The sequence below is a fragment of the Hypanus sabinus genome, chromosome 9 (genome assembly GCF_030144855.1).
Source record: "Hypanus sabinus isolate sHypSab1 chromosome 9, sHypSab1.hap1, whole genome shotgun sequence".
NCBI classification, from domain to species: domain Eukaryota; kingdom Metazoa; phylum Chordata; class Chondrichthyes; order Myliobatiformes; family Dasyatidae; genus Hypanus; species Hypanus sabinus.
Window position 1 is genome coordinate 9,218,839 of NC_082714.1, and position 24,000 is coordinate 9,242,838.

The 24,000-nt window shown below is 44.2% G+C and overlaps 1 long non-coding RNA gene across 1 annotated transcript; it reads right to left on the bottom strand.

The window, feature by feature from the left end:
- Nucleotides 1–11,481: 11,481 nt before the first annotated feature.
- Nucleotides 11,482–22,279, bottom strand: LOC132398781 (uncharacterized). The gene is made up of 3 exons (XR_009513793.1): nt 22,169–22,279; nt 21,548–21,726; nt 11,482–11,642 (listed from the first exon to the last, which is right to left on the bottom strand). It is a non-coding gene; the product is annotated as an uncharacterized LOC132398781 (long non-coding RNA).
- Nucleotides 22,280–24,000: the final 1,721 nt, after the last annotated feature.

Genomic DNA, 24,000 nt, shown 5'->3' on the forward strand with positions numbered 1-24,000 from the left:
TAAAGCGGAACTTGATTGTTTCCTGATTGGTCAGGACATCAAAGGATATGGTGAGAAGGCAGGCCTATAGGGTTGAGTGGGATCCAGGGTCAGCCATGATGGAATGGCGAAGCAGACTTGATGGGCTGAATGGCCTAATTCTGCTCCTATGTCTCATGGTCTAATGCAGAATAAAGCTGGTAAATGATAAAGTACAAGATCATAGCAAGGCAGACAGCGAGGTCAAGATTCCATCTTTTTATACCAGGGACCTGTCAATTGTTCTAAATCGGGGGCAAAAGCTGTCTTTGTGCCTGGTGGTATGTGTTTTGGATCTTTGTCTGGTTGGAAAGAGTACAAGGAAAAACTTTGGGATGGGTGGGGTCAGGTTTCGAAATCATTAACAAGGTTATGTAAGGGCCTGGTAGAGAATTCTGAGAGTTCATAAATTGTGGATGGGTGCTTGGTGACCTAGTTGTCTCACATCTCCCCTTACTTGGGCTTGACTCCCACCTTTCCTGGGTATGATTGACTGGTGGGTGGTAATCAGGGTGGTGTCGATGGGCATGAGTGAGTTACAGGGAAATGTGTTGGGGGTGGTTTTGCCTCGAAAACCGGCATAGGTCAAATGGCTTCCTTCCACATCATGTGAGAATGTGGGATGGGGGTGGGGTGGGCAGCATATGGAACACAGTTTACCACAGAGGCTTTCGCAGGCAGTCTGGATGCTTTGCATCAAACAGTTGGAGCAGATTCAGATTCAGTTTTGTATTTATTAAATGTACATCGAAACAGTAAAATTCGCCGTTTGCATTGACAACCAACACACCTGAGGGTGTGCAGAGGGCCGTCCGCAGGTAATGCCACACATTCTGGTGTCAACAGAGCGTGCTCACACCATCCAGCAAAACATCACAGAAAACAACAGAACAGACTACAAAATAGATAGATCAATAGATTGATAGACAGATAGAAAGATAGATAGATAGATAGATGGACAGATAGTAAAGATAGATAAATAGATAGTTAATAGATAAGTAATGAGATAGACAGATAGATATATAGATAGACAGAGAGATAGATGGACACAGATAGACAGATAGATTGATACTAGGTACTGTAGATGGATAGATAGGTAGATAGACAGAGACACAGAGAGAAAGAGAGAGAGAGGCAGAGACAGAGATAGAGAGAGATAGAGACAGAGAGAGGGTTTGATGCAGCCCCTTGGAGTGGATTCAATTAGTAAGATTTTGTAAGTCTTACGTAGATCACGATTCATGGTTGGCGGAAGCAGTGTGTGGACATGATACATGCACTAATGGACTTGCAGCTCCTAACATTTATTTGGGCTTATAGACTGACATTTCATTGAATTTTAAGAAGCAAAATGAATGGATTTTGGCAAACAGTCAAAAGATACCAAAACAAACCAAAAGTTCCAGTCTGCAGTAAAGAGCCAAAGAGATTACTGTCCAGATTCCAAGCAAATGGTTAAATTCACAGGAGTCAAAGCAAACTGATGGGTCAACTCTCAGTGTCATCACAATGCTGTTCCAGTGAGTACCCAGGGTAAATATCAAAAACTCGTAACTGTGCCAAGAACACGTTTTATTTCTGTACATTGTTGAAGTTCAAGTTGCCCATTGCCAATGCAGTGTCAGAAAGTGCAAGGAAGTGAGTCTTACACTGAAATATTTAAAGACCAACTCATTGCTTCAAACAGACAGGGGTTGAAAACAAGGTCTTGGGTTAAACCAGCCTCCCTGTCCCACTCCCATCAGGGAGGAGGCTACATGGCATCCATGCCAGGACCACCAGACTCAGAACAGTTACTTCCCCTGAGCAGCAAGGCCGATTAACACCTCCACCACTGATGGTCATGGAGACCATGATTGCCCACATCATACGACACGACGCATAATGATGATGATGGATAGGAAACCTCGAGATATATGAACCTCTGGACTCAAAGACAGTTACACCCCTCAAGTTGTCAGGGTGATCAACACCTCTGCCCAATAACCCACCCCGCTTTCCCACATCCACCACTATGTTCACATCACCTAGCGTCACTTTACAATCGTCCTCTGAATATAATAGTTACTTGTACATTGTCTATTATGTGATTGTTTTATTTATTTATTGTGTTTTTTGCATTTTATTGTGTTCTTTATGCATATTCATTTATTAAATGTTGCATCGGATCCGGAGTAACAATTATTTCATTCTCCTGAACAACAACAATAAGCAATATTGAACTTTGAAATGTGCCCAATGGGACGAGCTTGGATAGGTATCTTGCTGTGCATGGAATAGATGGGCAGAAGGGCGCATTTCCACATTGCATAACTCTATGAATGTACGTGTCCTTCCTGTTTAAGGGGTGCCATGGTAGCGTAGCAGTTCACACAACACTATTTTAACATTTGGGGTGTTCCAGAGTTCAAAGTTCAATTCCAGCGCCATCCGTAATGTTTCCTCTGGGTGCTCTGGTTTCTTTCCACAGTTCTGGTTAGTAGGTTAATTGCTCATTGTAAACTGCCCCGTGATTAGGCTGGAGTTAAATCGGTGGGTTACTAGGCAGTGCATAGGGCTAGAAGGGTCTGTTCCACATTATATCTCTAAAATAGATATTCTGGGAAAAGGCTCCGAAGCATTCGGGCTCTCACGACCAGACTATGTAACAGTTTCTTCCCCCAAGCTATCAGACTTCTCAATACCCGAAGCCTGGACTGACACCTTGCCCTACTGTCCTGTTTATTATTTATTGTAATGCCTGCACTGTTTTTATGCACTCTATGCAGACCAGTGTAGGTCTGTAGTCTAGTGTAGCTTTCTCTGTGTTTATTTTTTATTACGTAGTTCAGTCTAGTTTTTTGTACTGTGTCATGTAACACCATGGTCCTGAAAAACGTTGTCTCATTTTTATTATGTACTGTACCAGCAGTTATGGTCGAAATGACAATAAAAGTGACTTGACTTGACTTGAAAATAAATCATTTAAATCTTCAATTTATACAGCACCAGTAGCAGCTGTGGTCTGACATTTAATTAAAATACAGTGTATGTACATAGATTTTCATTCATTCTCCACATGGTTGAATATTGGATTCAGAACATTTTTTAAAATATAATTTTCACTCAGTTTCCACTTTATTAGGCATACCTATACACTTGTTCGTTAATGCAAATATCTAATCAGCCAATCCTGAGGCAGCAACCCAGTGCATAAAAGCACGCAGACGTGGCCAAGAGGTTCAGTTGTTGTTCAGTCCAAGCATCAGAACGGGGAAAGAAATGTGATCTAAGTGACTAACTGTGGAGTGATTATTGGTGGATAATGGGGTGGCTTCAGTGTCTCAGAAACTGCTGATCTCCTGGGATTTTCACGCACAACGGTCTCTCGAGTTTACAGAGAATGGTGAAAGAAGCAGAAAGCACCTAGTGAGTGGCATAACTGTAACTCTGTAGGCCACCATGCCTTGTTATTGAGAGAGGTCTGCACCAGCTAGAAAAATGGCAGATGGAATTTAATGCAGACAAGTGTGAGGTGTTGCACTTTGGGAGGACAAAACTGGGTAGGAATTAGGTGAGTGGCAGGGCACTGAGGGGTGCAGTAGAACAGAAGGATCTGGGAATACAGATCCAAAATTCCCTGAAAGGGCTTCAGGTAGATTGTGTCATAAAGAAAGCTTTTGGCACATTGGCCATCATAAATCACCGTATTGAGTACAGTAGTCAGGACATTATGTTGAAGGTGTTGGTGGGGCCTGATTTGAAGTTTTATGTACAGGTTTAGTCACTCGCCTACAGGAAAGATATCATTCAGATTGAAATAGTGCAGAGAAAATTTACAAGAATGTTCCCAGGACTTGAGGATCTGAGTTATAGGGAAAGGTTGAATAGGTTAGGACTTTATTGCCTGGAGTGTAGAAGATTGAGAGAAGAATTGATAGAGGTACAGTATACAAAATTATAAGGGGTATAGATAGGGTAAATGAAAGCAGGCTTTTACCACTGAGATTGGATGAGACTAGAACATGGGTTAAGGGAGGAAGGTGAAATGTTTAAGGTGAACATGTGGGGGAATGTCTTCACTCAGAGGCTGGTGAGAGTGTGGATCGAACTGCCAGAGGAAGTGGTGGATGCCGGTTTGATTGCAAAACTTAAGAGAAGTTTGTATAAGTTCATAAATGGGAGGGATATGGAGAGTTATGGTCCAGGTGCAAGTCAATGGGACTAGGCAGACTAGTTTCTGCACTCTAATGTTGTCGGACTCTATAAGAACATTTAACAATTATAAATAATAAAAAATTATACAGAAAATAGTGAGATGTTAAAGGGTGGATTGAGAATATAAAGTCCATAAATACAAAAATACCAGCATGTATTCACAATGTAAACGGCATTATAAAAAGCGGTTTAAAGTGCTTAGAGTGTAGTGTTGAAGCAATCAGAGAAGAAACTTGAGATTCTTAACTGGTCTGGTCCCCTGTAGCTCCAAAGCCAGACAAAGTGGTGACTTTGAAATGGACAAGGGCAAGTAGAAAAGGACAGTGAATGCCGGCCTTTCCAGCGAGTTCCAGATCCCAGATAAATGAAACAAAAAGAAATGGTGCTGATAGCCACAGTGCACGGTCAATGGTTAGCCCAGTCCTAGAGACTGGAAATGAACTCTTAACTCCAATGCCCCAAACTGTAATAACATTGCACCAACTGCTTTGCTCCTGTGGTGTCTAACTCTTTTAACCAACTATAAGATAAATCTAAGTTTTCCCTTCCATAGCTCTCCATTTTTAATTAATCCATGTGCCTATCTAACAATCTCTTAAATTCCGTAATGTATTTGCCTCTGCCACCACCCCTGGCAGTGCATTCCTACCACTCCAGAGGCTTTCCTCTGACATCACCTCCCCCCACTCCACTCCATACATTCCTCTTATCATCTCAAATTGATGCCCTCTCATATTCATCAGTTCAGCCGTGGCGCTGGCTGTCCACCCCAAATATGCCTCTTATCATCTTGTACATCTCTATCAAGTCACCTCTCATTATCCTCCTTCACTCCAAAGAGAAAACCCCTAGCTCACCCAGTGTCCTCTAATTCAGGCATTAGGCAATAGACAATAGACAGTAGGTGCAGGAGTAGGCCATTCAGCCCTTCTAGCCAGCACCACCATTCACTGTGATCATGGCTGATCATACACAATCAGTACCCCGTTCCTGCCCTCTCCCCATATCCCTTGACCCCGCTATCTATAAGAGCTCTATCTAACTCAGGTCTAAGTCGACCAGAACTGAACACAATATTCCAAATGTGTTCTAACCACAGAGCTGCAACATTGCCTCATGGCTCTTGAACTCAATCTCTCACTAATCAAGATCAACACCTTCATAACCACCCTACCAACTTGCATGGCAACTTCGAAGGAGCTGTGGACATGGACCCAACGTCTTGCTTCTTCTTCTTCTTCGTCTTCTTGGAAAGCTTATGGCAGTTGGCAAACCAACATAAGGTGCATTACCACCACCTATTGAGGTGGAATGTATATCAACGAGACAGGGAGTATACCAACTAAATTCCCCCCCCCATAAAAAAACTCTAATAACATCAAACAGTCTAATAGTTTTCAGAAAGTCATTTTATGCACTTATATACATTAAGATGGCAGTAATATCCTAACAAAATTTCCATGTTAAACTGTGTCTCTCCTAAAGATCTGAATCTAGCAATTAGATCTTCCCTTTGCTTCTTCTTTCTGCCCGTAATGCCACTGGTGTTTCGGGCAGCAATGAAGGTCCTCCATTTCTGGTGGTGCTCGGGCTTCCTTCATCGTGCCAGTAGCAGTTTCACTGCTATCAGCCATGCAAATCCCAGGTGGAGACCCAGGAATAAATTCAGACGTAGAAGGATTCTTCATTGCTGTTTCCATAACAGTTTTGTTTTACCAGTCAGGATTGTAACCCTGAGCTGACCCCCTAAACCTGGAGGACCAGTGGACCATTCTTAATATGGCCTGTACCCTTTGACCTGTTTAGCATGGGTGACCCTAAAAAGCCACGCAAGCCTCCAAACCACACAACGAGGTTGTGGGTTGTGGCCCTGTTGGAGGAAGTTTCCTTCGTACCTCATAGGAACTTCATTCAAACAATGTATGCTGCACTGTTTCTTGTCAGGTGATCTCCCTTCAAATGCCTGTGTCATGCATATTAATACTGAGAAAGGAATTATTCAACCTTAGTATATCCAATATCAAGTCAAGTCAAGTCAACTTTTATTGTCAATTCGACCATAACTGCTGCTACAGTACATAGTAAAAATGAGACCATGTTTTTCAGGACCATGGTTTACATGACACAGTACAAAAACTAGACTGAACTACGTAAAAAAAAACACAGAGAAAGCTACACTAGACTACAGACCTACACAGGACTACATAAAGTGCACAAAAGCAGTGCAGGCATTACAATAATTAATAAACAGGACAGTAGGGCAAGGTGTCAGTCCAGGCTTCAGGTATTGAGAAGTCTGATAGCTTGGGGGAAGAAACTGTTACATAGTCTGGTCGTGAGAGCCCGAATGCTTGGGAGCCTTTTCCCAGATGGCAGGACAGGAGGGAGAAGAGATTGTATGAGGTGTGCATGGGGTCCTTCATAATGCTGTTTGCTTTGCGGATGCAGCGTGTAGCGTAAATGTCTGTGATGGCAGGAAGAGAAACTCTGATGATCTTCTCAGCTGACCTCACTATCCGCCGCAGGGTCTTGCGATCCGAGATGGTGTGATTTCTGAACCAGGCAGTGATGCAGTTGCTCAGGATGCTCTCAATACAACCCCTGTAGAATGTGATGAGGATGGGGGGTGGGAGATGGACTGTCCTCAGCCTTCGCAAAAAGTAAAGACACTGCTGGGCTTTCTTTGCTATGGAGCTGGTGTTGAGGGACCAGGTGAGATTCTCCGTCAGATGAACACCAAAAAATTTGGTGCTGTTTACGATCTCTACTGAGGAGCCGTCGATGTTCAGCGGGGAGTGGTCACTCCGTGCCCTCCTGAAGTTAACGACCATCTCTTTTGTTTTGTTCACATTAAGAGACAGGTTGTTGACTCTGCACCAGTCTGTTAGCCGCTGCACCTCCTCTCTGTAAGCTGACTAGTCGTTCTTGCTGATGAGACCCACCACGGTCATGTCATCGGCGAACTTGATGATGTGGTTCGAGCTGTGTGTTGCAGCACAGTCGTGGGTCAGCAGAGTGAACAGCAGTGGACTGAGCAATATGTTAACATACTAGTATATCTTCTCTCCTCCTTTCACACCCTCTCCTAGTCCAAGATTTTGGTGTTTCTTCATACTGCTAAAAATCCTGCCATTATGTTTGAGCTTTGCTTTCAATTAAAGGTTAATCTTCTGTACACTATCTTAAGCAATCCTGGTAAGAAATCTTCATTATCCTCTTCCTCTTCCCCTTTCTCTTCCACTTCCACTTTCTCTTCTTCATTCTCTTTCTGCTCCTACAAAGAAAAAGCTCTTCATTTTCTATACATTTCTTTACTATTGACGTGGAAATGATTTTTGACCGAATCCGGCATTAAGTGCTGTATTTCCAATCTGTCACAGGAAGTTAGAACAACATAAGGATGGACAGGTCAGCCAATCAATGGTAACAGAGCAGATGAAAGCAGGAAGTGATGTAATTAAACCCCCTCCAAATTGATTTGTTCTGGGTAACTCTTGCCTTTTAGGTCTTAAGCTTTCAAACATTTTCCCCAATAAAATATAAAGAGTTACTTTAAAATGCTGTGCTGTTCAGTGCCTAGCTCGAGTATTGCGTAACGATAAAGAACTAATTTATAATCTTATGGTTAAAGGCCCTTAAGGAAAAATAAGCATCATATAATAGAATTTTATATTAAGATTGATACCTATTTAGTTCAATATAAAACCAGGCTCTTAAATCTAAACAAAATATATTGGAAAAGGATGAGTCATGAGTTACTGTGGTAGGAAGGGAAATGATATTATAAGGAATGACAGACCACTGGCAGTGGCTAGCATTTAAAGATATTCATAGTTTAAGACAATTACAGGTCTTCTTAAGGCATAAAAATCCCTCAGGAAGTGTGGTTGAGCTGTGGACAGGAAGACAATTTAAATAGTCTTGGGTGAGAAGAATGGGCATCATAATGCTGTCAAAAAGATAAATCAGATTTTAGTGACTCAAACAAAATGCTGGAGGAACTCAGCAGGCCAGGCAGTATCTATGGAGAGGAATAAGGAACTGATGTTTTGGGCCATGACCCTTCATCAGGACATCAGTCTCCAATAATTCTGAAGACTGGGAATATATTGATTGTGGACTTCAGGAAGGGGAAGTCAAGGGAACACATACCAGTCCTCATTGAGGGATCAGCTGTGGAAAAGGAGGGCAGTTTCAAATCCCTGGGTGTCAATATTTCTGAAGATCTATCCTGGGCCAAACGTATTGAAGTAGTTACGATAAAGGTACAACAGTGCCTATATTTCATCACTGATGGGTATGTCACCAAAGAACTCAAGCAAATTTCTACAGATGTACTGGTTGCAACACCATCGTGTATGTGGTGTTGTGGGGTTGGGGGTTGATAACTGCACAGGTTTAGAAAAGGCTGCAGAAATTGCAAACTCAGCTTCATCATGGCTACTACCCTCCCCAGCATCCAGGACACCTTCAAAAGGCCATGCTCAAAAAGGTGGCAACAATCATTAAGGACTCCCATCAGCCCAGATTTGCCTCTTCTCATTACTTCCTTCAGGAGGAGGTACAGGAGCCTGAAGGTACACATTCAATGTTCTAGGAGCAAGTTCTTCTTCTCCGCCATCAGATTCCTGAATGGACAATGAACCTATAAACACTAACTCTTTTCCTTTCACACTCTTTTTGCACTACGTATTTAATTTTTTATAGTGATCGTGTAGATGGTCAGAGGCTTTTCCCCAGGGCTGAAATGGCTAACACAAGTGGGCATGGTTTTAAGGTACAGAAGAGATGACAGGGGTATGTTTTTTATGCAGAGAGTGGTGAGTGAGTGGAATAGGCCGCCAGCAACGATGGTGGGCACGGAGCTTAGAAAAATAGAATGTAATGGGTAACCCTAGGTAATGTCTCAAGTAAGTTAATGTTCGGCACAGCATTGTGGGCTGAAGGGCCCGTATTGTGCTGTCGTTTTTCTATGTTCCTATATATTTATGTGGTTATATATATTTCTTATTGTAATTATTATTTTTATTACGTATTGCATTGTACTGCTGCCACTAAACAGTCCATTTCATGCCAGTGATATTAAACCTGATTCAGATGTCAGAACTCAGCAAAGGAGAACTCAACGCCTTGAGAATAGAAAGCAAATTGAATTACCCCCAACACCATCGCACCACAGAAACATGGGAGTCTGTGGGTTAATTGGCCACTATAAGTTGCCCTTTTACATTGGTGAGTGGCAGCTTCTGGGGGTGTTGATTGGAGTGTGGAGGAGGGGGAATAAAGATCATAAGATATAGGGGCAGAATTAGGCCATTTGGCCCATCAAGTCTACTCCACCATTTCATCATGGCTGATCCATTTTCCCTCTCAGCCCCAATCTCCTGTCTTCTCCCCGTATCCCTTCATGCCCTGACCATATACCTAGCAACTTGGTCCCCACAGTTGCCTGTGGCAACAAATTCCACAGATCAGCCACTCTTTGGCTAAAAAATTCCTCCTCATCTCCTTTCTAGAAGGACACCCCTCTATTCTGAGGCTGTGTCCTCTGAGACTCTCCCACCATAGGAAACGGAACAAGTGTGGATGGTTAGTGGGGCTTGGTGTTCTGAGGGTTGCATTCCATGCGGTGTATCTCTGTGACTCAAACCCAGTGTTGATTCACCTTAGCTTAGCTTACTGCCGACTACACCACCAGCATTTAGGACAGCAGTGAAAGTCCTCAACTCAGTTTGTCCTTTTCAACTTGGTCTTAGTGGTGCTCAGGTCTCCCTTCATTGTGCCAGGAACTTCCTCTCAGTTTTCACGACTGTCTGCCATGCATGTCCCGGGTGGAGACTCAGGGATACCGCCGCACTCAGATGTGGAAGGATTCTTCATTGCTGTTTCCATAACAGTTTTGTTTTACCAGTCGGAGTTGTTAACTCTGAGCCGAAGCCCTGAACCAGGAGGTCCACTCTTAGTCTGGCCTCTACCTTCTGCTCTGTTTTGCATGGGTGACCCTACCAAGAGCCAAAGCAAAAAGCCCCGACTCTGGTCTGGTAGCTCTCTGGGTTATTGAGGCACACAAGCCTCCAAATCACGACAAGATGGTGGTCCTCTTAGGAGAGTGTTGATCCAGTGAGCAATAATCTCCTCTCCAGAAACTGAGAAAGAGAAAACCCTCCCGCAGCCAGAGGGAGTGGTTGAGATAGGTACAACAGCGCTATTTAAGAAGAACTTGGATAGCTTCATGGATGGGTAGGACTTAAAGGGATAAGGGCAAAACACAGGAAATCAGGACACGCTGGGAGAACAACATGGTCTGGTTGGGTCAGAGGACCTGTATCTGTGCTGTGTTTCTCTGTAACTCGATTACCTGACTGGCAGACCTCAGTATGTGCGCTTGCAACACTGTGTGTCAGACAGAGTGGTCAGCAGCACTGGGACTCCACTGGGGACTGTCCTGTCCCCCTTTCTCTTCACCATCTACACCTCGGACTTCAACTACTGCACAGAGTCTTGCCATCTTCAGAAGTTTTCTGATGACTCTGCCATAGTTGGATGCATCAGCAAGGGAGATGAGGCTGAGTACAGGGCGACGGTGGGAAACTTTGTCACATGGTGTCAGTAGAAGCATCTGCAGCTTAATGTGAAAAAGACTAAGGAGCTGGTGGTGGACCTGAGGAGGTCTAAGGCACCGGTGACCCCTGTTTCCATCAAAGGGGTCAGTGTGGACATGGTGGAGGATTGCAAATACCTGGGGATAAGAATTGATAATAAAAAGGACTGGTCAAAGAACACTGAGGCTGTCTACAAGAAGGGTCAGAGCCGTCTCTATTTCCTGAGGAGACTGAGGTTCTTTAACATCTTCCGGACGATGCTAAGGATGTTCTACGAGTTTGTGGTGGCCAGTGCTATCATGTTTGCTGCTGTGTGCTGGGGCAGCAGGCTGAGGGTAGCAGACACCTACAGAGTCAGCAAGCTCATTCGTAAGGCCAGTGATGTTGTGGGGGTGAACTGGACTCTCTGATGGTGGTGTCTGAAAAGAGGATGCTGTCCAAGTTGCATGCCATCTTGGACAATGACTCCCATCCACTCCATAATGTACTGGTTAGGCACAGGAGTGCTTTCAGCCAGAGACTCATTCCACCGAGATGCAACACTGAGCGTCATAAGAAGTCATTCCTACCTGTGGCCATCAAACTTTACAACTCCTCCCTCGGAGAGTCAGACACCCTGAGCCAATAGGCTGGTCCTGGACTTATTTCTACTTGGCTTAATTTACATTATTATTTAATTACTTATGGTTTTATATTGCTATATTTCTACACTATTCTTGGTTGGTGTGGCTGTAACAAAACCCAGTTTCCCTCGGGATCAATAAAGTCTGTCTGTCTGTCTGTTCTTCTCTCTCTGATGGATGCTGAAGATCTCCTCACGCTGCTCTGCAGAAGAAAAAAGGCAATGCATTTCACTTGATGTTTTGATGCACTTGTGACAAATAAAGGTAATCTTTAAAATTGACGGTTAGAAACTTCTTATAATATCTACCTCTTGGTCAACATTACTGGATTATTCAATCATAAGTTACTTAATCAATCTGTTTGTTTGTTTGCTTATTTATTGAGATATTCCAGCCCTTCAAGCTGTGCCACCTAATAGCCCCCTAATTTAACCAGGGCAGGAATGGATTCTCAATATTCCTGGATTTCTGTGCTTTAAAAGGGATAGAGAGGGAGGAAAAAGGGGAGTAGGGGTGGCATTACTAGTCAGGGATACTATTACAGCTGCAGAAAGGGTGGATAATGTAGTAGGATCCTCTTTTGAATCAGTATGGGTAGAAGTCAGGAACAGGAAAGGAGCAGTTACTCTACTGGGTATATTCTGAAGGCCCCCTGGTAGCAGCAGAGATACCAAGGAGTAGATTGGGAGGCAGATTTTGGAAAGGTGCTGATGCACCATCAATAACTCTCGGAGATGGGAGGTGAATGATAGGCTTTTATTAGCAGCAAAAAGGACCACGACATCTTGGAGACAGGGGTCTGTGGGAGGAGCCACAGGAGCAGTCAGCAGAGGGGCGTGTCCAGACAGGTAAATGTATTTCACCATAGGTGCCAAAATAACAGGGTTGTTATCAAGAGTGACTTTAACTTCCCTAATATTGATTGGCACTTGTTTAGTTCCAAGGGTTTAGATGGGGCAGAGTTTGTTAAGTGTGTCCAGGATGGATTCCTGTCACAGTATGTTGACAGGCCAACTAGGGGGAATGCCATACTAGATCTAGTATTAGGTAATGAACTGGGTCAGGTCACAGATCTGTCAGTGGGTGAGCATCTGGGGGACAGTGATCACCGCTCCCTGACCTTTAGCATTATCATGGAAAAGGATAGAATCAGAGACGACAGGAAAATTTTTAATTGGGGAAGGGCAAATTATGAGGCTATAAGGCTGGAACTTGCGGGTGTGAATTGGGATGATGTTTTCGCAGGGAAACGTACTATGGACATGTGGCTGATGTTTAAGGATCTTTTGCAGGATGTTAGGGATAAATTTTTCCTGGTGAGGAAGATAAAGAATGGTAGGGTGAAGGAACCATGGGTGACAAGTGAGGTGGAAAATCTAGTCAGGTGGAAGAAGGCAGCATACATGAGGTTTAGGAAGCAAGGATCAGATGGGTCTATTGAGGAATATAGGGTAGCAAGAAAGGAGCTTAAGAAGGGGCTGAGAAGAGCAAGAAGGGGGCATGAGAAGGCCTTGGCAAGTGGGGTAAAGGAAAACCCCAAGGCATTCTTCAATGATGTGAAGAACAAAAGGATGACAGGAGTAAAGGTAGGACCGATTTGAGATAAAAGTGGGAAGATGTGCCTGGAGGCTGTGGAAGTGAACAAGGTCCTCGATGAATACTTCTCTTCGGTATTCACCAATGAGAGTGGACTTGATGACAGTGAGGACAATATGAGTGAGGTTGATGTTCTGGAGCACGTTGATATTAAGGGAGAGGAGGTGTTGGAGTTGTTAAAATACATTAGGATGGATAAGTCCCCGGGGCCGGATGGAATATTCCCCAGGCTGCTCCACAAGGCAAGGGAAGAGATTTCTGAGCCTCTGGCTAGGATCTTTATGTCCTCAGTGTCCCCCGGAATGGTACCGGAGGATTGGAGGGAGGTGAATGTTGTCCCCTTGTTCAAAAAAGGTAGTAGGGATAGTCCGGGTAATTATAGACCAGTAAGCCTCACGTCTGTGGTGGGAAAGCTGTTGGAAAAGATTCTTAGAGATAGGATCTATGGGCATTTAGAGAATCACGGTCTGATCAGGGATAGTCAGCACGGCTTTGTGAAGGGCAGATCGTGCCTAACAAGCCTGATAGAGTTCTTTGAGGAGGTGACCAGGCATATAGATGAGGATAGTGCAGTGGATGTGATCGACACGGATTTTAGTAAGGCATTTGACAAGGTTCCACATGGTAGGCTTATTCAGAAAGTCAGAAGGCATGGGATCCAGGGAAGTTTGGCCAGGTGGATTCAGAATTGGCTTGCCTGCAGAAGGCAGTGGTGTTGTAGATAGTGTAGAGGATTGTCAAAGATTGCAGAGAGATATTGATAGGATGCAGAAATGGGCTGAGAAGTGGCAGATGGAGTTCAACCTGGAGAGGTGTGAGGTAGTGCACTTTGGAAGGACAAAGTAAATGGCAGGATACCAGGTAGTGTGGAGGAGCAGAGGGATCTGGGGGTACATGTCCACAGATCCCTGAAAGTTGCCTCACAGGTAGATAGGGTAGTTAAGAAAGCTTATGGGGTATTAGCTTTCATAAGTCGAGGGATAGAGTTTAAGAGACACAAGGTAATGATGCAGCTCTATAAAACTCTAGTTAGGCCACATTTGGAGTACTGTGTTCAGTTCTAGTCACCTCTCAATAGGAAGGATGTGGAAGCATTGGAAATGGTACAGAGGAGATTTACCAGGATGCTGCCTGGTTTAGAGAGTGTGGACTATGATCAGAGATTATGGGAGCTAGGGCTTTACTCTTTGGAGCGAAGGAGGATGAGAGGAGACATGATAGAGGTGTACAAGATATTAAGAGGAATAGACAGAGTGGACAGCCAGCGCCTCTTCCCCAGGGCACCACTGCTCAGTACAAGAGGACATGGCTTTAACGTAAGGGGAGGGAAGTTCAAAGGGGATATTAGAGGAAGGTTTTTCACTCAGAGAGTGGTTGGTGCATGGAATGCACTGCCTGAGTCAGTGGCGGAGGCAGACACACTAGTGAAGTTTAAGAGACTACTAGACAGGTATATGGAGGAATTTAAGGTGGGGGGTTATATGGGAGGCAGGGTTTGAGGGTCAGCACAACATTGTGGGCCGAAGGGCCTGTAATGTGCTGTACTATACTATGTTCTATTCTATGTTAACCTTAGCCTAATCACAGGACAATTTACAATGACCAATTAACCTACCTACTGGTATATCTTCGTACTGTGGGAGGAAACCTGAGCACCCAGAGGAAACACACACAGTCACTGAGAGAATGTACAGACAGTGTTACCGATGTGGGATCTTGCTGTGCATGGATTGACCACAAGCAGAAACACCTTGTTGTCATAGACTTTTAGGAGCCATAGGTTATAGCGTGTAAAGCATGGAACTGGGCCATTCAGCCCACTATGTTCATGCTGAACAGTGGATACCCACCTTGGTCATTGGTATTGGTTTATTGCTGCCAAGTGAATGGCTGGTTATAAATTTGGATTAATTGGCAGATGTACAGGTCTGCTTAAAAAAGTAGCCACTGAGTGTATATTTATATTTCTCTTTAATTTCTTGGGATGTAGAGAGTGCTGGCAAAGTCAACTCTTATTGCCCATGCTTAATTACTTACGATTCACCCTTTTAATTTAAATGTCTGTGTTGGTTGAAAATGTATTTTTCCACAGCTAATTTTATCACAAGGGCCCTGTAACTATAAATGCTTCCCAAGAAATGGAACAATTTCAGATCACTCAAGCCTGAAGGATCACAGCTGTGTTGTATCTCTGAAGTTGTAATTGGATAAAATGACGTATACGGTGTTAGTGTATGAAAAAAAATTCCCCATTTAATTGTTCATCTAAAGCTCTTAACTCCCATACAAACAATTTTGCTTTGTTCCAAAGGCAGTCAGTGTTTGGTAACCTGTTTCATAATTGTCACTACAATGAAATACAATAGAAGAAATTGTTTCCAAGGAGGAAAATATCATTAAATTATTCAGCCCTTCTAGTCTCCTCTAACTTCAGTTGATTTCTCCCCTCCCCCTTCTTTCTTTTCAATTCTTCACTCTGGCTTTCCTCTTCCGCCTTCTCTTCTCCTCACTTGCCTATTATCTTCTTCTGGTACCCTTCCTCCTCCCCTTTCTTCCACAGTCCAGTCTCCTCTCCTATCAGATTCCTTCTGCAGTATTTCATCTCCTCCACCTGTCCCCTCCCAGCTTCTCACTTCTTCCCCCTTGCCCCACCTTCCTCCTCTCCTGGTTTCACCTGCTGGCTTGTACCTCTGTCCCACCTTCTTATTCTGGCTTCTTCCACCTTGCTTCCCAGTCCTGATGAAGGGTCTCAGCCCAAAACATTAACTGTTTGTTCTTCTGCTTAGACACTGCCTGACTTGCTGAGTTCCTCCAGCACTCTTCGTTCATTGCTCTGGATTTCCAGCACCTGCAGAATCTCTAGTATTTATTTCCTTTGAAAACTCTCTATTTAGAAACTCTGGTTGAAGATGGCACTGGTGAAGCCCAACAACTACTTACTGGTGGGAAGCAAAACAAGGAGTACAACTAAATACTTTATTAAGAAACAAGCAAGAGAAAACCTGCAGCTGCTGGAAATCTGAGCAACAGACACAAAATGCTGGAGGAACTCAGCAAGCCAGGTAGCATCAACGGAAAAAAGTGCAGTCGACATTTTGGGCTGAGAATCTTCAGCAGGACACTTTATCGAAAACATGTTTCCGTGGAAAATTTTTGGTAGACGGTCATCGCAATCGGTGGAGAGGCGGGCGAAGGCGAGGCTGTTGAGGGTTGAAGCACGCGAGTGTGAGGTGAAATCTGGGTAAGGTCGAGGCAAAGGTGGAGCTGAAGAGATGCAGATTCAAGGCCCTCCACCTAAATGGGGAGTGAGGTTTGATCCATCTAAATGCCAGGCCAATTTGGAAAGGTCAGGTATGGTCTGAAACATGGTGGCAGGGTCCAGGCCCAGAGCATATAGATGCAACAGGGACTGGGTCCTAGTGCGACAAACAACCCAATATTTGGATGATCTAAACGCCGGGCCAGGTGGATCAAAAAGGCAGGGTGTCAGGACAAGAGGCGAGGGTTGAGCCAGTTCTGCTCTCTGCCCCGCAGCATTGGCTCAGTTTTGTGCTGAACTGAGGCTGAGGCTGTGGGCCTGCTCCAGCTGCTCTAGGCTCCATATCTGAGGACTCAGCAGTGAACTTAGGCTGGGGCTGTGGGCCTGCTCCAGCTACTCTAGGCCTCTAGACTGCATGTCTGAGGACTCAGCAGTGAACTGAGGCTGGGGCTGTGGGCCTGCTCCAGATGCTATAGGCTCCATGTCTGAGGGCTCAGCAGTGAACTGAGGCTGAGGCTGTGGGCCTGCTCCAGCTGCTCTAGGCCTCTAGGCTCCATATCTGAGGACTCAGCAGTGAACTTAGGCTGGGGCTGTGGGCCTGCTCCAGCTGCTATAGGCCTCTAGGCTGCATGTCTGAGGACTCAGCAGTGAACTGAGGTTGGGGCTGTGGGCCTGCTCCAGCTGCTATAGGCCTCTAGGCTGCATGTCTGAGGGCTCAGCAGTGAACTGAGGCTGAGGCTGTGGGCCTGCTCCAGCTACTCGCCTCTAGGCTGCATGTCTGAGGGCTCAGCAGTGAACTGAGGCTGGGGCTGTGGGCCTGCTCCGGTTGCTCTGGGCTTCACGTCTATGGATTCACTTTTGTTCTAAATGCTCTTTGCTTACTTTTATTGTTTGCACAATTGTTTTCCTCTCTGTACATTGAATGTTTGACGGTCTATGAGCTCTTTTGGGTTTCTTTGTTTTGTGGCTGTCTGTAAGGAGACAAATCTCAAAATTGTATAATGTGTACATACTTTGATAATAAATGCATTTTGAACTTTGAGTTATACACCAGGAAAACAAGCCCTTCAACCCAAATCATCCATGACAACCAAGGTGCTTCCTTGAGCTTGTCCCTTTTGCCTGGTTTTGGCTCATATTTGGAATTGATTGTGGACTTCAGGAAGGAGAAGCTGGGAGAACACCCACCAGTCACACAAAACAAAATGCTTGCAAGAAAATAAATCTCAGGGTTGTATATGGTGATATATACTGTAATACATTGATAACGAAGTTATTTTGAACATTGAACTTTGATGAATGCAAGTTCCAAGGTACAGAAGTGGTAATCTTCTCTCCCATTGCTGCTCCAAAACTCATAGGACCAAGTGGATCAAATGTAAGATAATTTTCTTTTGCAAATTGGAACATAATTTTGTTTGGATGTTGTATCCCAAAACAATCGCCTATGAGAGCAAGAGTTCAGGATCTCAAACAACTGAAATTAATTCATTGAGAGTGGTGTCACAGGTAGATAGGGTTGTAAAGAAAGCTTTTGGAACATTGGCCTTCATAAATCAAAGTACTGAGTGTCGAAGATGGGATGTTGTATTGAAGTTATATAAGATGTTGGTGAGACCTATCTGCAGTTTTGGTCACCTATCCATAGGAAAGATGTCAATAAGGTTCAAAGATTACAGAGAAAATTTACAAGGATGTTGCCAGGTCTGGAAGGACCTGAGTTTTATGGAAAGATTGAAGAGGTTAGAACTTTATTCCTTGGAATTTAGAAGATTGAGAGCTGATTTGATAAAAGAGTACAAAATTATGACAGGTATAGATAGGGCAAATGCAAGCGGGCTTTTGCCACTGAGGTTGGGTGGGACTACAACCAGAGGTCATGAGCTAAGGGGTGAGAGGTGAAAAGTTTAAGGGGAACATGATGGGAAACTTCTTCACTCAAAGGGTGGTGAGAGTGTGGAATGAGCTGCCAGCACAAGTGATGCATGCAAGTTTGATTTCAATGTTTAAGAGAAGTTTGGATAGGTACATGGATGGGAGGGGTATGGAGGCCATGGTTCTGGTGCAGGTCGATGGGACTAGGCAGATAAATGGTTTGGCATGGACTAGGTGGGCAGAAGAGCCTGTTTCTATGCTGTAGTTTTCTATGACTATGACTCTAAGTAATTCATTGTGGTGTTAATAAGCCTAACCTACATTTGTAAAAGGGTGTCACCTCAAGGAACACAAGTGTCCCCAGTAACCACTGCCAGATTTGTTTAAGTTTTGGCAAGATCTGATTGGCATAGTCTTGGCCCAAAACGTCGACGGTTTATTCATTTCCATGGATGCTGCCGGGCCTGCTGAGTTCCTCCAGCATTTAGTGCTTGTTGCTCTGGATTTCCAGCATCTGCAGAATCTCTCAGGCAGATTTGTTGCTCCACTGCGAAGACTCTTCAAGGGATGCCTGCCCTGAAGAAGTATAAATCTTCTCTTCAAGAACTCAGTGAGTCCATCTGTCACTGATTCCCCTCTGTGATCTCTGCTGCACTCTGATTTTTCGACCATGTACTCACCCAGACTCACTACCACAGCGACATATCCTCCACGGGAATGTCAGCTAGCTATCCTCCTTCCCCTCCCACTCTCTTAATTCTGGCATCTTCCCCCTTCCTTCCCAACTCTGTCGAAGGATCTCAGTCCAAAATGATGACTATTTATTCATTTCCATAGTTGCTGTCTGACCAGCTGAGTTCCTCCAGCATTTTGCGTGTGTTACATGAGGTAATGTTGCAAATCTGTAGAATCCTGATTAGACCATGCTTGGAATATGGTGTTCACTTCTGGTTGGCTCATTATAGGAAGGATGTGGAAGCTTCAGCGAGGGTACAGAGGAGATTTACAGGTGTTCTGTCTGGATTAGGATTAGGTCTTATAAGGATAGATTGAGCAAGCTCGGGCTTTTCTCTTTGGAGTGAAGGAGGGCAGAGACATACAAGATGATGAGAAGCATAGACAGAGCAGACAACTAGTGACTTTTTCCCAGGATGGAAGCAATTCATAATGTGAGTCATATACAGACCCCCAACCCCGAGAAGGCCATTTGGATTTTGTAGGGGCCACAAGTAAAATACAAGGAACTCGGGGCAGCGGGAGTTTGAAAGGGCCATGAAGCCATGATAACTTTACTGTTTCAATGAACTATTACTAAAATATAGAAATAAAAAAGAAATGAGTATTTGTAATTCAATTGGAACCCTGAATGAAATGAATGGGAAAATAAGTTAGATGATGCAGCAAATCAGCTTAGCCTGTGTGAGTGTGGGGGATGGGGGGAGTGCGGTACGTCATTTGTTATCTCTGATCCTGCACAAACCACCGTTCACACCCCACAGGACAGCCCACTGAGCCCCACTCTGCATCCACTACTAAATCACAAACTGCAGATTGGGGAAGGCTATCTGCAGCAAGGCCAATCAGCAAGAATATAACAGGAGGCTGGCTCTGTCTGCTTTGCACTGACCGGCGCATGGTATACCAAACGTGACATGAAGGCTGCAGCTACTTGCAGAGGGTTCATCTGCCAGAGGCGAGAACACTTGAAGTCTGCCATTGCATCACTATCTTCTATTAAATCCCTGGTACTTATCATATTTTGAAAGGAAGTTCAATTCACTTTTCTTGATAGTATTGCAGCATTTCTAAGCGATAAACAGCTTGGAGAACAAATTGCTGCTGCTAAGTCTGACAGATTTTGCCTGTCAGATATGATTGATAAACTGAATTTATTAAACAGTTACAAAGAAAAGAACTGCAATCTCAATATCATGCAAAGAGGCAATCACCGCTTTCCTTGGAAAACTCAAACTTTTCAGCAGCGACTTTGGATGTCGCGAATTCATGCAATTTCCTTCACTGGCCACTCTTAAAATAGAATTGCATGATGATGGTCTGATTATATATCTTGATCTTTTGAAACAACTGCACACTGATATGGAATTTCGTGTCAGAGACCTGCTGGAGATGCTTATTCCAGATTGGGTGGTGGATCCGTTTGGGGTGAATGTGAATGGTGTTGATACCACATTGCAAGAATGTCTTATTGAGCTGCAGAAAGATAGAACACCTCAAGCAAAATTCAAATGCAGCAGCAAGCAAAATTTCTGACAAACTAGTGATATTTAAAATAAGCTTCCATTGTTGTGGGAGGAAGCAAAGTTGTTTTTAATTGATGTTATCTAGTGAATGAGGTTTTAGTCACGTTCTTCACCTGCTATCAAAAGCTCATAACTGACTTGATATTGTGAAAGGAGGTGATCTTCGATTATCTTCAATGAAGTTGCAACCGGATATTCAAAAACTCACTAGTTTGCATCAGCCACAAGGATCTCACTAAGTACCCGAAGTAAAAATGTTCAGCACTTTTTCATTGCTGGCTGGAAGACTATTATATAGATTCTAAATAAAGTCTCTTGTTCAGAGCTTTGAAATAGTTTTATTTTTCATATAAGCCTGTTGTGGCCCTTCATTGGTTAGAGTCAGCCGTGTATGTTGCGTCCCAGCTGTCCACGTGATAGGCAAGCCAGGACAGTACGATATGGAGAGCAAGCTGTTGCCCATGTGGGGGGCTCCCCTCTCCACACAGATGATGAATTCAAAGGAACGGCAGAGACCGATACAGTTTGGCACTAGCAGCATATCAGGAGTATCCAGTTGGCATTGAACTCAATATAGGACTGCCTCCGGAACTCCAACTCCTAATTTTTTTCCCCTTGGGATTTACTCCCAAAGCCTTCTCCATGAGTGGGAATGGCCATAAGGCAGCGGAGGTTTGAGATCAGAGTTTTCCTTCTCCAAGGTGAGCTTCCAACCACGGCTGACGAGCCGCATCTGCCCAAAGCAACTGGTTTTAAGGTGCTAGTGACCTGCCTTTGCCCCTTCTCCTATCAGTAGAAACGGTTCTGTCAGGCTTCGTAGCTCTACTGCACAGGAGGTCCAGGAGCTGGATGGGATTGTCAGAGGTTATAGGAGGTACATGTCTTTGGGAGCATTCACTAGGTAGTGGGAGCTAATAGGTGGGGGACCATGATTTGATGGAGCCAGGTGCTGCGGTTGGCTGAGGATCGGTGAATGTTACCTTTGGAAGAGCTGAGCTCCAACTTGTGCACATTTAACTGTTTAATTATAATGGGCCCTTTTCGTTCTTTTCTTCACTAACCCTTTAGTTAAGCTAAGATTCATAAATATAATGTTTGCAGTGTGCTGTCTGTTACCTCTTGGCACTGAGTTGATTACACAGGTTCCACACAAGCCGGGGTTTGGGGTGAGAGAACCGTCTCTATCTCCCGGGATTGGCGGGACCGGAGAGTGTATATCCTTGTGCAGCCAGGGAAACCAGCGGGGTTTCATTTGTGATATTATATTTGACATATTTAGTGATACCTGTAGCCTGCTGAAACATAAACATATTAGAATAATTCATACAGGTGACCAAAGAGAGTATGAGGGGTGGGGAAGTGGCCACAGAGATAAGTGGATGCAAGTGGACAGGAGCAGGAAGAGCAAACACGAGGAACACGAGGAAGAGCAGCAAGCTGATTCAAGGGAGCATAATTTTAAAGTGATTGGAAGGAAGTATGGGGCGGGAGGGGGGATGTCAGAGGCAGCTTTATTTTGCACAGAGCAGAGTGGGAGCATGGAATGTGCTGCCAGGACTGCTGGTACAGGCAGATAATTTAAGGGACATTTAAGAAGTAGCTTAAATAGGCACATTGTTGATAGAAAAATGGAGGTCTATGTGGGTGGGAAGGGTTAGATTGATCTCAGAGTAGATTAAAAGATCAGCACAGCATTGGGGGCTGAAGTTCCTGTATTGAGCTATACCATGTTCTTACCTGCCAACTCTTATGCCACTAGACTAAGTGGGAAGAGCATCCTGGGAAAGGTGAAAGATAGAATGAGTGGCCCATTTCTGTGCCGTGGACTCAATGTAGTCAGCTTCTCTTTCAAAGTAAAGTCAGCATCAGCAAGTGCAAGCTGTTCTTTCCATCACTGCGATGAGCCAGAGTGTGGGAGTGTGCAGGGGGTTTCCAATCCATGTCAGGCCATCCGGGGCGGTGGGGGTGGAACATGTTATTCAGAAGTTAGACTGAACAAATATTCAATTAAAGCTTACTTTGGCAGATTCCAGCTGGGAGTTCTGAAAGGGTAAGTCTGATGTGAAATTTATAACCGATAAAAAAAACAAACTTTTAGAAAACGTCTCTTGGAAGATAATAATTAACAGCAGCATGAGTGAAATCTGCTTCCTATTTGCAATTGGATAAGAGTTGTGTTCATTTGCAATGTACATCTGAAAGATGGCCCATCACCTTTGGAGAGTTACAAATCCTTCTGCAGGCAGCAAGCTGCTTTGAAAGGGCAAATACTACATCAGTTATTTTTAATTAATAAAGGATTTACTGATTTTTTTTAAAGTTTAGCAGCATACAGTACTGTGCAAAAGTCTTAGGTGCATAAATACAGCTAGGGTGTCTAAAACTTTTGCACAGTACAGTATCCGTCAAAGTTGAGAGGAGAGTGAGTTTGTAAATCAGTTATGTATATTGAAGAGATTATTCAAAAATGTGCCAAAACAGAAATACTGTATATTAAAAAAGTGAGGTAGAGTCCAAAGCTTCAATGTCCATTTAGGAATTGGATGGCAGAGGGGAAGAAGCTGGTCCTGAATCGCTGAGTGTGTGCCTTCAGGCTTCTGTACCTCCTACCTGATGGTAACAGTGAGAAAAGGGCATGCCCTGGGTGCTGGAGGTCCTTAATAATGGACGCTGCCTTTCTGAGACACCGCTTCCTGAAGATGTCCTGGGTGCTTGTAGTCTAGTATCCAAGATGGAGCTGACTAGATTTACAACCCTCTGCAGCTTCTTTCGGTCCTGTGCAGTAGCCCCTCCATACCAGACGGTGATGCAGCCTGTCACAATGCTCTCTATGGTACATCTATAGATGTTGGGAATGGTGAAGGTGGAGCACCATGGGAGGGGTGTGTGGACAGGTGGCAGAGAAGGAGTGCCAGGGGTGGGGGAATGGCATGGGTGCAGACACACCCAGCCCTGAGACACCAGTCAAGGTCATTTACTTACAAACAGTTGGTTTATTGATCATTACAAAATGTCTTTCTGGTGCTTCCCGTTCCCTCCACTCTCCCCTCCCCTTTTCCCAAACATGATTCCCTTCCCACTCACAGTCCACAACAGAAACCCATATCAGAATCAGGTTTATCATCACTCACATTTGTCATGAAATTTGTTTTTTTTTGCGACAGCAGTACAGTACAATACATAAAATTACTACAGTACTGTGCAAAAGTCTTAGACACCCTGGCTGTGTCTGTGTCTGCGTCTGCGTGTGGTGTGTGCCTAAGACTTTTGTACGTTACTGTATGTCTGACGAAAATAGATTGGGCGAGCTTTTCTCTTTGGAGCAGAGGAGAATGAGAAGCAACTTGATAGAGGTGTACAAGATGATAAGAGGCATAGATCAAGTCGACAGCCAGAGACATTTTTGCAGGGCAGAAATAACAAATACAAGGGAGCATGACTTTAATGTGATTGGAGTGATGTCAGGTTTTTTTTGCACAGAGAGTGGGTGCGTGGAATGCCCTGCCAGAGGTGTTTGCAGAAGCAGGAACGTTAGTGCTATGTATAAAACCCTTAGTTAGGCATGTTGA